Here is a 15,522-nt window from a genome sequence, read left to right on the forward strand (position 1 = left end):
GGTTTTGAGGAGAGGTTCTGCCCTTCTCTTTGCCTGTGGTCAAAGTATCAAGAAACTGCACCCTCTGTTCCTGCTGTCCCTAGTGGACATGCTGTCTTTTTTTAAACTGCTAGTACAAATCATGCTTCTCCCTCCTAACACTGATTTGTGTCAGCCATTAGCTTCAAATAAATGAATGGACTGCAAGAAAGTTAAAACCAAATCATGCCTCTATCAGGGGAGGTCTCACTGACAGGTAGGGCCTGTATTGCCAGAATTAGTCATCTGGGTCTGCCTTTTGCACCAGAGGCTAAGAAAACTAGAGGATGATTAATTGGGCAGGACCAAGAGGATGCCACCCTTCCCATACAGCTGGCCAGTTTTTAAATCACAGCATGAGGGTGGTGGGTACATCACTGATGCCACCGGTACCTCTGCTGCATCTCTCTATCACAATTTTATATAGTGCTGGCATAGTCACCTTTGTTCTTCACCACGCAAACATGCTCTTATACTAGGACTTCCTTATCTTGCAAGCCATGTAGAGCTGGGTCTATTGCCATTTAAAGCTGCTTAAAATAACTTGTATCTAAAATATAACATTGTTTTATGCAAAATAAATGTTTTATCTATAAAATATATGCAAATATAATTGTATATAATTTTAACTAAAAAGTCCATTCTCATAAGTATGACCCAATATGTATGTAACGGGTATAACACTGGAGCAACCTCAATATAATACTGCCCTGCTTAAATTATTTGAGTCATTGTAGTTTTTAGACTATACTGAAGTCATTTCATGAAAAAATCACACTTCATGGGTTAATCCTGATTTAGCTCTGATACTTTGCTTTTGAGTATTATCTAAATTGTTTTGCCTATCACAAATTAATTCTACATGGGTTTCACACATATGTGTATTTGTATTTAAATTATGCATATCTTTAAGGAGATAGACCCATCAAGTGATACAATAACCCGTGGCACAAAGAATGAGGCATTGTTTACTTTTGCATAAAAAGCCATGAAGATGAAGCTTACAGTTTATAGGATACTAATGACTTATTTGGATGTTTGACCTTAAATCAGACTCAATCCAGCTAAGTTTGGTAGCCAGTGAAACTGAAATGTAATGGCTAATAGCCCAAGAGACAACCGTATTGTAGGTCTAGCTTGCACAGCTTGTCCCTTATTGACGACCTCAGCCAACCACCGTTGCATTGTGTGGCTGATGAAGTACATCATCACAGAGTCACAAGGCTGCCTTCTCCCCACCCTGGGGACAGAGTGTAGCATGGACTGAGGTTGAACTGCTGCTTTGGGTCTTGGGATGCTCCTTCTAGGGAGAAAGAGAGCTCCTGAGTCTCTGGGGGTAACAACCTGGCATGTCTCATGAGCACTAAATTCACTGTAATGAAGTCACCTTGGCCTGAGTGGCTTCTTGTGGCTCACTCAGGGCAAATGTGCACTCCCACCAGTGCCGTTAGAAACCCACACTCTCACTGACTTCCCCATGGCTCTGGGATAGAGGAGGAGGGAGCAGAAACAAAACTCCTTAGCATAAGACAGTAAGAGGCAACTACCTCACAGTATTAAATGCACTGATCCTGTGCTGATTTATATTTCTAGACTAATTGCCATAAATAAGGGGCATCACACTGGTGTAAAACTCATGTGAAAGAGGTGAGAATCAAGCCCGGTAGGGACAGGAGCTGCAGTGCAGGAGCCAGTCCTCTCTGCACAACATTTAAGGCATATTAGGGCCAAAATCTCCTTAATGCAAGCGGTGCTGTTTATTTGCTTCCATCAACTGTTAGTTTGGCTTATTGTCCCTAGTAGAAGAAGAGCCCATAATAAGGGACATTCCTGAGCTGAAACATTACTGTGGCATAAGAATGCCTTTTCCTCATTTGAAAGTAGAGATATAACTCTGTATATTGTTAACTAATACAATAATAAATTAATATAATAGCCAAGTAATAGTGCTGTAATGCTTTCATGTATGAATTGGAATGTGAATATTGAGCTTTTCATTTCATGGTTGAAAAATACATGAGTTGACCCAAATATTAATTTCTGCATTTCAATCATTTACATATCATGGGTCAATAATAATTTCTTGCACAAATGACTTTTCAAATGAGAAGCAGTATGTTGTAATGGTCTATCGTATTTACAAACATCTCACTGTTTTCCCAACTTAGCACTCAGGATTTAAAATATACTGGACTAGATATTGTTTGCCAAATACAAGACAAAAATGGCTCATGTAAAATGCAGACACTATTTTCTTTTACTATTATCCATAATTTATAATGTTCATAAACCATGGAGTGGCATGTCCCTGCCCCTGGCAGGCCTGGGCCCCCACTTTGGAATGGGCATGATTTTTCCAGCAATGGTTTGGGAGACCTGACACCTCTCCCTGCTCTTTCCTGACCTTAAAAATCTCGCCCCTTTGAGGAGCAATCCTTCTGAAGATCCAGCACTGTCAGAAGCACTAATGGTGGGGTTTTTTGAGAAGCTTAATACATCCCAAGATTTCTTTACAGCATGCAATGACATCCAACAAAATGCCTAGGGTGTCTTTTTTCAATTACTTTACAAAGCTAAAATAATATAAATAACCTTGCTTTTTACTTACTGGTATTGAACTTAGTCCATCATTTCAGGCTGTTCATTGTTTCCTCATATTCTACCACTTTATTAGCCAACATTTCCCAACAGAAACCTTGTATCTTAGAGGAAATAGTGTTCAAGTCCTGAATTAATCAGGGACTAGTGCAACACACATACGCTGCCCAGCAAGATGAATTTACACATCTGCCTTTTCCCCTAATTATAATTCCAGAGGTTGAATGTCAACAGCATATGGGTGTATCCTCACGGAGGCATGCAAACACACACATATGGGCGCACACGCTGTACATTAATCTCTCTTGGCTTATCTGTTGCTGTCTTTAATTTGTATACTTCAAAATTGAGTGGTGAGGTCATTTATTAGACTGTTTCTGTGAGTTTTATGTAGTGATAAGAAAGCAGTAACATGCAATTTGTTTTTATAGAACTCACTTTTGTAAGTATGATCTAATATTTCCTTTCTTTAACAGAACAGGGAGGAAGAAGAGCTTGCAGAGCTAACTAAGAGTTAACTGACTACATTTCAACTGTCACCATTGTCTTACATCTACATAGAGAGTGGGAGAGAGCTGGAGAGATGTAAGTATAACAGGCCACTGGGAGAAAACGTTTATAACTAGAAATTTCTCCTCAGAAACCTCAGAGCAAATCTTTCCAGTTTGTCTTGATTTTTTTCTTTCCCTATTTTTTAAACATAACGTGTGGTGGAAATGATTGTTATTATCCAAAGGACCTTACTTGCTGGCTCGCTGCATCTCTGTTTATGAAATGCCATAACAAAAGTGAGCTCACGCTTGTGTGCTTCCAATGCGTGATGTTCCTGTGTGCCAGATGGGCACTTTCATGACTGTATGAGCGTGGATTATTTCATTTCCTACATCTGGGACTCCAAATGGCTGCACAGAATGCCACAGGAGAGAGGCACAGATCTTCAGCTGGGGAAACCTACCTTCACAGGGGAACCGGCTACATCAGAGGGGATGAGACATAGAAGCCCCGAGTGATATCTGAAAGTTCACATAAACCAGGGCCATAAAGGAAACCTTTAGAACCAGGAACAAGACAAAAATAAACAATAACTAATGCTGGATGTCAGCTGTGGAGAGGGGGGAGGGAAAATAAACCATAAACAGTTTCTTGTCTGGCCACAGAAGATGTGTTTGGAATGCTGTTTTCTATTTCAACTCAGAAACTCTGCTGTGACCTTCAGATATCGTGGGGTATTCTAAGTTCTACAGATAGCCAGAGAGAAATATCCCAAGGAGAGCTGGCATGTACCGTGCCATCCTAGTTAATGTTGACTGCGTATTGCTCACAGCCCATTCCAGAACTGGGACCAGGCAGCCTTGTAAAAACACTGCAGAATCCTACAGTAACAGACAGGCATGCTACGGTTTGTCATAAAGCCATTGCAGGATTTGGGATAATTACTTGGGTTTTTTTGTAGGATAAAAGGGTCCTTTCCTTTCTTTTTTTTTTTTTTTAAGCCCAAAACAATGAGAGCAGATCCTCAGTATAGTGAGGACCTGGCTCACTACGCTTTTGCAGTATATGTTGCATTTCAGAGCAAGCAAACAGGAGGAGATGGTAAGAAGAGACAGAATAGCCTGTCCTGTGTGTTTGGTTGAATTAGCTGTAGCATAAAAAAAATACAGTTATGCCAGTGTCTTCCTTAAGATGAAAAAGAGCAAGCCCCCAAAAGAGAACAAATGGAAAAAGTAATGAACAAAAGAAAGTAAGAGCTTGTGACACAAAGTAAGAAAAATAAACAGCAGTTGACTTAACTATTTTGCATAAGATATTTACAAACCACAGCATATTACTGTTTGCTTTATGCATTTTCACATCCTGCTCAGTTTAAAGCAGTAATTTTCTGCAAGGACAACAGAGGGAAAAAAAAATGCTTTACACTGCTTATATTAATTACATTTTTTCATTACCCGTCATGTTTTCTACAGGCTTGTGTATTATTACTGTAAAATGTAATGAAACAGAAAAAGAAAAAAAAGAATGGACTTCTGGGAAATTTTCCAATTCTTGAAATGCAATGTTAATTGAGTGCTATTTTTAGGTCATCACAGATAGAGCTGAACCCATTGCCATCAGCACACAGAATGGGGACAGCCCAGGTGCAACACAAACTGGGTGAGGGTATCAGTTTCTACTGATGCTGAAAAAGGGAGAGAAGCTAATTCCCCAGAGGGCTAGTTCTTCTTGGGTTTGAGGCAGTATCTGTTTCTCAGTGTAAAGTTCTCAAAACAGAAATGAAAGGGAAGGGTACAGAGCTGGTGTGGGTCCAAGACCCACCGTGACCATAGGTGCTCCTGAAGGAGACCCTGTGACTCCTGTCACAGGAGGGCAGAGCGAATGAAAGTGAGAAGCTCTCTCTGCTTTGGTGGCTGACTTCCAGCTCTGGGACGGAGGGCACTCTGAAAGTCAACATAAAATAAAGTCACCCAAAATGTATCAGAAACGTGATCCCTTTAATTTATAGATCTCCTAAAAGGCTGCCAAAAATCAATTATTTTAATTTGTATATAGTGCAGCCACAAACTGATTCAAGTTCTTTTGAAGTATTTTTAAACAGCCATTGCACAAAGCCATCCTCTTTCCCATGTGCAAAAGATGAACTGAAAACCACAATTTCTCACAGTTGCTTTGATGGCAAGAAAAAACACACAGGACTCTGCAAGCAAGTCTGAGGCCCCCTGCTAAGTCCTTTAGCTGGGTACCTTTACTGTCAGTCCTAAGAATCAGCGTAGCTCTACTGCTCCCTGTATTGTCTGCCTCTTCTCCCAAAAAGTGCAGGGAAGGTGTTTGAGTCAGTAACAGCTTGTAAAGACCAGAGGAAATAGTTATTGGTACTTGTGGATGGGTGGAGGTTCCCTTTAAAAAGTGGAAAAAAAAAAAAAGTGGAAAATCTATGGTGTGCGCTTACCAAGGTCAAAATGAAAGTGGGGAGAGCATCCTACAGCATTATCTCCACAAAGCTATTCATTCTCTGTATTGCACAGTGCTACTATAAAATCAAGAGCCTAACACAAACATTTCAGCAGCCATTCTGAATCACCAGGTTGCATGTTTTGGAACAACTAAGATTAACTCAAACAGTTTTCTACCCACTTTGGCCCCATGCATGTAACATTTTCAAAAAGCAGTCATGACCAGATGGTAGAATTACTAAAATGGTACATCTGGTTCTTCTGTTTGTTTTGGTGCTACTGGAGAGTTGGTTACAAATCTGTAGGTACAAGAGACACTTCTCCACCCATATTGGCCCAGATCATCAAAGACATTTTGGGCAGGATTCTAAACCAAGACACTTAAGCACTTGAATTCCTGAGATGACCTGGTCCATTTTACATTGGAACAAATAGCTTCCATTCTGGCCTTTTCTTTATTTACTATGAATGTCTTTGCTTTTCTGTGGTTCTGTTAGTCATTTGAGGGTCCAGGCTCATCCTTTTTCCAATCTCAGCTCAAGAATCCTGAATATGCCCAAGGGCCACATGAAGCAGCAGATGTCAGTGCCCCCCCTAGGTGTTGCAGTGTGGCTCTCCTTGGCCTATGCGTTAGCATGGGCCTCAGCCATCCGTCATGAACTTGACTTCAGTTCTTGACTGTCTTCAAAACTCTGTCCTCTCCTTAAGTCACATAAGCTGTAACATATAAAAAATACCACCTCAGTGCATTCCAGATCTGTCTCCCCCCCATTCCTCAGCAGAGTTGACACTGGTATAGAAGTGTTATGGATTTGCCTGGCAAGGCTTAGATGGATAGAAAAAAACAAAGTAAAGCACAAACTGAAGAGTTAGTTTGCTCTCCAAACATCTCTAGTGCTAAGATAGAAGTGATAAATCATAAATATAAGCCAACATGATTTTCTCTTATCTGACACATTGAATTAAGGCTGTTGAGCTCAAACACTTACAGCAAAATTGACAAGCACTTCCTTTTAGGAATGCTGCATCAAAACTATTAACTTTTACAGTCAGAGACCATTTAAAGCCAAGGCAAGGCGTGTGTGTTAGCACACACGGCCGTGCACCCGCACACAAGGCGTATGAACTGTGATGCTCTGTTTGCAAATCAAGGAAGAAATCCTGCTCCTTTTGACTATGCTTGTCCTGCTTCCAGCAGTGGTGCCAGCATTTGGAGTTCAGTTAGCCAAGCCAAGTGGCCCCAGCTTGTTGCAGCCTCGCCATGGGCCTATAGCTCATTAGTGGCTTGTTGGCACTATACTCCATCAAGACCAATCTGAAGCCTGACAGCTAACCCCATACTTTTGTATCTCACCATGACAGACTCCATTTTGTATTTAGATTAGAGTTACTCCCCTTTGCTAGGAAAATTGATCTGGATCCACAGCCCTCCAATTGAGAGTCACAACGTTTTTCCACAAAGAACCCAATTTTGGTTTTTTACAAGAATTCAGTTCTCCTCAGCACCCCATGTTGTTCTTGTAGGCAGCAGTCCAGAAGTAGCAAGGCTCCTTTACAGACAAGAGCAGGTGAATTTTTTGAAAGACCAAAGGGTGCTGTAAAACCACAAAGTCTCCTGGAGCATGGACAGTGTGACCCATGCCAGCTGGATCCCACTACACCACCCCTGGAGGAATGACTCCCATGTGAGCCAGCCCCTTCAATGCTCAAGCTACGGGGGAGAGGGAAATAAATTAGTTTATTCCAAGTCAAACCCACTGTGTAAATCAGGAAGTCAGTATTCAAATGGAAGTTCAGACTTGACTGATTTCCATGGGAATTTTGCTATAGCTTTCACCAGGTCTAGGATTTCATCTCTGGAAATTTTTGTTTTTCAACTTGATTAGCTAACACCTGTCCACTAGTGAAAGACGATCACAGTGCACCTGAAGAATTGCAGTAATAAGCTGGTCAAGGAGGCTTTGCAGGAGGGACCCATGGAGACTGCAGTCACTTGACTGGATCAATAGGTGGGATTTTGTCAGAGAGAGGGGATTTAAATGTCACTTTGAAAATTTCACTTCAGTGTGTTCATTTTCTGTTTCAGCTGTGCTGGGAATGGCCTGTAGATTTAAACTCTGACTCAGAGCAGGAGAAATAAGGATCCATTAATTCTTATGAAAAAAAAAGCCATTCCAGGCTATAGCCCTAACATAAATGAATTTGGTGTGTCCAGGAGTGGACCATCACTTCCATGATGAAATCAATGGATATAATTTAAACTTTGGTCAGATGAGGCCTCAAGCTTGCAGACCATGCACCAAATGTTTATTAGTGTTTAGAAGGTTAGATAGGTACTGACTGTAGCCCAGCACTTTCAAAGAGTTTAGTTGTCTCCATGTGAGGAAGCAATAGGCAACAGTGCTTAAATATGTTTCAGGCTCTGGGATTTTCAAAAGCACATGTTCCCAACTCCCAGTGGCAACAAGGAGCCTGGAAGCTTTACAAATCTGAAGTAGGCACTGATCTGCATCCAAAGGTGCTCAAATGTCTGTGGAAATCTGCCCGTAATTTATCTAGCAGACATGTCCTTCTGAGTCGTATTTGGAACCACAAGTGCTTTACATGGCACTACTCTGCAAACTCTGCTCCTTTGCATAGCTGTGGGTAAAAAAGCAAGAAAAATGTATTATGGATCTCAGCTGACAGGAAAATGCCATAAGTAGTGATATGCTAGCCAGGATGATGGAAGATGCCATTGTATACATCAGATGCAGAACCCAATCAAGCTGGGGAAATTACATTATCCAATTTAAAGGTTTTGCAGGTTTTACAGATGCAAAGCTTCCCAGCCTCCATATGTCCCCAGTCAAGGATCTGCACTACTGCAGGTGAAGAAGCCCCATTAGGCAACATGGCCTGCACATGTGGGCTCAAAGACCTCAACTGCTGCAGTGTTGGCACCCAACTCATGTTACACCCAGATGTCGACCTGAGTGTCCGTGCTCACACATGAGCCTTTGAAACAGAACATGTAAGTGGGCTAGCTCCTGAACACTTTCATGGATGTGCCAATATGTGTGGTCCCCTTGCAGTCCTACCCAGGCTAGATTTGCGAGGAGGCAGTGTTCTCACCCAAGAGGATGGACAGTTGTGATCTAACCAATTAAGTCTGTATTATCCAGGAGGGTGCTCAGAGCCAGACAGTGAAATGCTTCTAAAGAACAAATCCCAGAATGACCTGTGCTGCACACACACGGTGCTGCCTCTGACCCTGCACTCCTGCGAGCCCAGGGAGGAGAGGGGGATTCGGAGCCATCAGCTCTGGGCATTAGGGATTTTGAAGTAATACTAGAAAAAGGTGGCGGGATTTTCCACTCCATCTTACTGGTTGTATGCCACTGAGATGCTGTTGAAGTCAGTGGAGTTGCACTGCCATAAAACCCCATACAGCAGAGCAAGAATCTAGCTCGATATATTTAATGTCAATAAAGTTAATAAAGTTAATGTCAACAGAGTCCAGAGCAGCAGGCAGGACTGACCCCTGGCCTCTCTGATTTGCTTCAGTAGATCACACCTTAACCCTATTATTTTTCTCCAATTTTTTTACTTTTTAATCTTCCTGAGTATCATCAGAATAAAATTCAGCTCCCAAGTAACTCCTCACACCCAAGCATATCCCTAGTTAAAACTGGGATTGGCATAAAGAATACCATGCTTAAATTGTATCCTTTGAAATGGGGCACTGTGCATAAAAAGTCCTGCCAGGTTCCCATCAGAAGTGTTAGCTGAAGACTGGGGGACTGGAAACACTGACTGCAGCCAATTTATTTTTTTTTTCTGTTTGTTAATCCACTTTATCCAAACAATAAGAACGTTTGGTGCGTTTAGCTCTAAATATGTAAAATGCTCCTTTAGGAAAGAACTTCCAAAACCTAAAATCATCTCTTAAGATTAAATTCATTGCCTAAGCTCAAAATTATTCTTCTCTACACAAATAAACACAACACACACACACGCGTACTTTGTCTGCACTGCAGGAATTGTTCTGGGATAGCACTCTGCTGTCTGTGGAGCCCTGCTAAAAAGCCTGGCTTTCCGATACCAAAAGAGCGCTGCAAATATTAACACATTGTTGAGAGTGGGGAGAAAAAAAGCAAGAATTATTATCTCAGAATGTAACAGATCTAAAAATAAATTGGCTTCATTTTCGCCTATTGCAGACCAATGAGGGTAAAACAACTTTAATTAGTGTAACAGGACAATGGGAATGAAATTGGCTTGGTCACAAGATTTTTGTGGGATGACACTGATGGTATTACTATCCAACTTCAAAGATTTGGAAAGATGTGGCTGCTAACACTGGAGAATAGAAACCTGTTTTTCATCAACTAGGCTGGCCTGACAAATTAAGTCTGTGGAGTCATTAGATTAAGATAAGAGCTTATCTCCTAGACTGACATTTATTCAGAGGTTTTTATGCTGCTCAGCTAGTAATTAGTGCAGTTGAATTTTTAACACTGCTTTGTCCAGTTGTTTGACAAATTTGAAATACACACAGTTTTGATTTAAAAAGTAACTAAAATCCAAGAATATAAAATTATTAGCTTGGAAAGGTTTTAATTTCTGGAAGAGTTGAGATGATGCTAAAAATCTTCAGGGAGGTCAGAAGTGCTTTTGCTGTTGACTCATTTCCATATGCAGATTGAGATGCCCCTTAAACTAAATTTTAGGCACTAAGCAGCAGATATCTGTGGCAAATCTGTAATTTCTTTCATGCCCATCCATTTTGTAATTCTGCTGCTTTACAGGGGCAGGAATATGGTGAAGGCTGCACTCCTGCTCATTAATGCTTATCTGCCTCCTTCACCACTCAGGTTGGGATTTCTAGGGGGGAGTTCCAAAAGGATTTTTCTCTCATATGGCTGATTTCATGGGATAAGGTTTATTTTTCCTTTCCTGATTTTCTTGTAATAACAGATGGATTTTTCCACAGTAAACCAATGCATTACTTTTGGACACATGTTTCAACATTGGTTTAGGCTAACAAATATCACTTTTTTTAAATAGCTCATTTTGAGTAACTGAAGATCAGAATTGGATTAATAAGTAGTGATTAAACGTATGAGTGTTTGTTTATGAACTTTGATGGGTTTGTTACAGCTACATCCTGTTATCGCTGTTACAGCACTTGTTTTATCCAAAGTGCAGCCGTCTCAGCATCTATGGTTGTTACCTTTAGAAATACACAAGCAAGGGGAATTCACGGTGGTAAATGATGGTTCATCCAGCTACTTTATTCCAGTGATTACTGACTTTCACAAAAAAAAAAAAAAAAGGACTCTGGAAAGACCCAGACAATCTCAGACTGCTTGTTTAGAAAACAGACTGTTCTTTTTTACATTTTACATCTTACTGTCAAGGCCCCTGAAGTCCATGGACTCACAGGCCCAGGGCCATTGGTCGCAGAGGGTGACCAACGTTGCCGCTCGCCTGCACTCCTGAGCCTGAAGCAGCAGTGGAAGAGCAGAACACAAGCTTTCAGGTCAACTAGGACCAGAGTCTGCATGCTGGCTTTTCGTGTCCACTTCTGTGCAGTTGGGTTTTCAGGAGTTTATAGGACCCCAAAGCATGAAAAGAGTTAAGCATCTTGTAAGCAAAACAGCTCTTCGGTGATGTCACTGTGGGAAGGGAGGCATGAGGCAGGGAGTGATTTCAGAGTTTTGCATAGCCAGGAGTGAAACCCCACTGCCCTCCTCTTTCTGACCCAGACCCATGGCCTAGGTCTGTCCTGACTCCTGTTTCGAGGCAGATGCTTTCAGCCCTCTGTAATGGTAAGACTCCTGATAATTCCCACTGGGGATGTGAAACCCTACGTATTAAGTTTAAGCTTCACAAATCACTGCTGCAGGGCACCCCACCATCCCTGGTCTGAAGGTGAGACCTCAGCTTGTGGTCAGGAGTGGTTAGAGGTAGAGATGGAGACAATATATGTGGCAATGCTCATAAAAGGACCTGGAAAGAAATTTGCGTCAAGCTGAACCACTTGCATCAATTGCTCAAAATCTTGTACTGTTTGGTAGACAGTTTTTTTCCCCTCTAAATTTTAGCTGTTAACCCCACCTTTGCTGTCAACCAAGCCAAAAATCCCACGTAACTCTCAATGTATAACTTGCTTCCCTGCTCGGGTGGCCCACCAGAGAGAACTGGAACCCATTCCTGGGCCTTGAGTGGAATACCCAATTTCTGATGTCTCTAGGGAGGAGCATGGCCTGAACAGAGGGAGGGGGAGGGATTTAAATTCAGGCTCCCCAGAATTTGTGGCAGCAGCATCCCTATTTTCCTGGGTTTGTTTACTTTCCTGTGTTGTACATTGCTACGTTGTACGATGCTATGGAAGCTGGATCGTGTTGGCACTCCTCAGGCAAGCTTCAGTCTGTTATACTGTTAGATAAAAGGGGAAAAGTTGCCATCACTCCCCCCCCCCCCCAAATACACGCAGACACAAAACTAAAGAAAACCCACACCTTTGGGACAAAACCCCAGATAATATGAAACTATTAACATCTCCTTTTGGTGGGCAATGGAGATAACAGCATACAGGTGTCTTGATCTTGTCTGCCACAGCTGTCCATCAACAGTGCTGGCTCATGGAGCAGTTCCTTGGCCCCAGGGCCATTTCAGACACCTCTTAGCCTGCAGCCCATCCATGGACAGTCTTACAGACTGCTGCTATCCTCCTGTACTTCCATGAGAGATACCATTGACCTGTACCTTTGCATTGGGTCAACAGTTTAAAGACAACTGCTGCTTGATGGTGCACACAAAATGAATAATTAGTCTTGGTTTTGGCCTGTCTGAAGACTGAGACCTTCACTGGCCCCACACAGAAGGCCAGGGGCTGACAGAAGCACTAGCAAAAGAGAAGTCCCAACAGGTCAAGGGAAGGGGCATTGCAGACTAATAAACTCCTTTACTATGAGGAGAACTTTGTTCAACTTCTGATGCCAGAAAGGACAGCCTGGACTGGCAGGTAAATCTCCCTGAAGAGAGCGGAAATAGAGGTTAGAACACCATATTTATCTCAGGCTACTTAGTAAATAGTGAGATACTGCAAAAAGAGAATTGGAGATATAGCAGCAGGAAGGTGTCGTTGAATGGCAATAACAGTACAACCATACTTTACTCTGCCTTCCATTTGCAGTGTTCTGCTCTCAGGTGCATGATTGCTCTTCAGCATTTGGCCAAGGTCAGACAGGTGAGAGAGAATTTTTTCTCAAGTTTCTAGTCTTCCTAAGCAATTTTTGAAATGAGATAAAAGGGCAATAACTTTTTTTTAACTGGCAAATATATTTTCAGTGTCACCAGAAAATGCTGCCTGTCGACTTAGACATTACTCTGAGATTGTTTTGATAGCTTTTGGCTTCTAAGTTTGGTACAAGAGGAACTCATGTCCCAGAAAAAAAAAAAATGTGCTTGCCCTTTTTAACTGGATTCCATAGGCCGAAATTTATCCATGGCAAATGTTTCACAGTACAGTAAATTATGCAGCAGGTTCCACACAAACATCCTTTACTCTCTGAAATGAAGGTGAGCACTCAATAGCACCAGTACATGGTGTAGCCATCCAGCTGTTTGTGTTTCCCCCAGGCATTCAACACTTCTCACAAATAACTACACTTTACACTGCTGTAACACACATCCTGTGACCCCACAGGGCAACTGCAAAGAGGGGGTAAACGCCTCTATTTCTATTTTATAGGTACTTAGCACTTCTGAAATGCAAGTTAAAGGCAGGTCGGGTTGAACATCTAAGCTTGGAGAAGTCTTTCTGAAAATCTGATGGAAATTATGTGCTCAAATATTAGTGGTAAGTCAAGTGGCCAGTGGTCAATGCGACTGTTGGAAGGTGGGTTCCCTCACACCATGTGAAAGTCTCTCTGCAAGAGCCCAAGCTTCTCCCTGTTTTGTTTTTCTGTTGTGCAGTATTCATTAAACCCTTCACCGTGACTTGCTATTGCCAGTCTGCCAAATCCTGAGCAAATCACATCCTCTAGTCTTCTGTAGCAGATCTGTGAGATAATCTATTACTGATTAATCATTTCAGTCTTATGGTGCAATGTCAAAAATAAGTTGGGGTTATGAAGCTGGAGGGGAGCCGCTTGGGGGGCAGTGTGTTCTCATTGACGCTCCTTATTTTACTTTGCAAACAGCGTCACAGTGAGATTTTCAAAGTTGACTGTTACCCTGTGGAATCTAAATCACAAGGTAAAAATGCTGTGGAGTAAGTTGTCATCTCCACAAATATCAACTCAATGTTGAACTGGAGATTATTTTCAGGCTATTTCCTTCCCTCTCCTCACAACATGAAACATATCTGCGCTGATCCATTACATCTCTTTAGAATAATAGATGGCAAAAGAATGAATAGAATAAAATAAAAGCCAACCCCTTTTAAGGACTGAATATCTGCTGGAGATGGAGATATCCAGCCCAGGAAAATAATACAGGCCAGGAATATAGCCAAATAGACTATACAAAAATATTAATTTACATAATTTAAGTATTCTCTAACATTTTATAAGCTCCCAAATGTCAGGCAGTGAGTAATTTGCCTAGTACTGTAGTCCTTGTTGCACTCCCAACTGAATCACAGCAGGTCCGTGGTGTCTCTGAACCAGAGCAGGGATTAGCGTACAGGGAGAGGCTGTTCTCCTCCACAGCTCCCTCGTCTCTTCTGCCTGACAGGAAGGTCCACAATCCTCTTTGACTTGGGCACGAACTGAGAGATGAGACATTTAGTTCTACCTGTGCTGCCGTGTACTATCCACCTAGGCAGGAAGGCCTTGTCCTGCCGTTAGTTACTGAATGCAAACCTACAGTGACCTCACGACAAGCTTTGCCCTCTGAAGGATGGCAGAATATTGCAGGGAATACAAGGAATGCAGAAGCACTATTTTCATTTCTGTTTCTTTTGCGTGGGTGCAAAGTAAATCAAACCAGGCTCCATGCTGAGTGATATATCATATAAACCTTCGATGTGATATGTATCCAACTATTTGTTTTTCACTACGGTAGCTTTTCACAATCCATAAGTCAGATAAAAGGTAGAGAGATTTCGAAGCTTGAAATGCAAAGCGATTTTTTTTTAAGATATGCTAGGGATTTTTTCCGTACCAAGAACAGTTAGTGAAGAATACAGCTGCAAATATGTGCCAGAGCATATTCACTAATGGTTTACTCAAAAGATATGATGGTAACTAGAGTCCCTTACAGAGCTGTTATTAGCAATTAATGCATTAGAAGTGTGCATTCAACCAACATTAAGACTGTAGCAATAAAATAACCAACAGCAGAAAATTACTAGCATAGTGCAATTCTGGACTGGTTTGAACTGATCCATCTTCCACTTGTGACCTATCTTTTGTGTTCAATGGGTAATTACGTGTCATATGCTCATCATGCACTAAAAAAGCTTGATGCATGAGTTGTGTGACCCTAGTTAGAGAAAAACTTAAGCAGATAAATGGATAGTGTGTCAAAAAGAAAATACACCTTTAAAATAGCATTGGAACATTGATATGATCAACAGATCATAATGATGTGTTACTTAAAAAGTGATGGGCAGAAAGCCTTAAAATGCTTGCTAATTGAGCCTGAGAAGGAATTTTCTCCTTGCTTTCCCAGTGAAAATGGTCCTATCTCACCAGCTCAGTTTGCTCATCTTCTCAAAGGCCAATTCCTGCAGAGCTGTGAATGCTCACATCTCTCGGGAATAAGGATAAGAACCAAGTTTATCCTCAGTACCAATCTGACATGGGTCAAAGGATGAGCTGAAGGACCAGTCTGGCACCCAGCCTTGTCTCACTGGATGTCAACATAATGAATGCCACTAGGGCCAGCCCGAGGAAAATCAGAAGTCAGAAATAATGTGTCCTGGGGGACTCATTGTGAATTGGTATTTAGGGACTCAACATGC

At 41.7% G+C, this 15,522-nt stretch overlaps 1 long non-coding RNA gene across 4 annotated transcripts in view; it reads left to right on the forward strand.

Moving 5' to 3' along the window:
- LOC147599956 (uncharacterized) overlaps positions 1–15,522 on the forward strand; it is a 502,172-nt gene that overhangs the window by 477,021 nt on the left and 9,629 nt on the right. For all 4 annotated transcript variants that reach the window (XR_015259213.1, XR_015259210.1, XR_015259212.1 and 1 more), the window contains one exon: positions 3,098–3,201. This is a non-coding gene — a long non-coding RNA (uncharacterized LOC147599956). The remainder of the gene's footprint in view (positions 1–3,097; positions 3,202–15,522) is intronic.

The sequence above is a fragment of the Chlamydotis macqueenii genome, chromosome 8 (assembly GCF_036417535.1).
Source record: "Chlamydotis macqueenii isolate bChlMac1 chromosome 8, bChlMac1.mat, whole genome shotgun sequence".
Lineage (NCBI taxonomy): Eukaryota > Metazoa > Chordata > Aves > Otidiformes > Otididae > Chlamydotis > Chlamydotis macqueenii.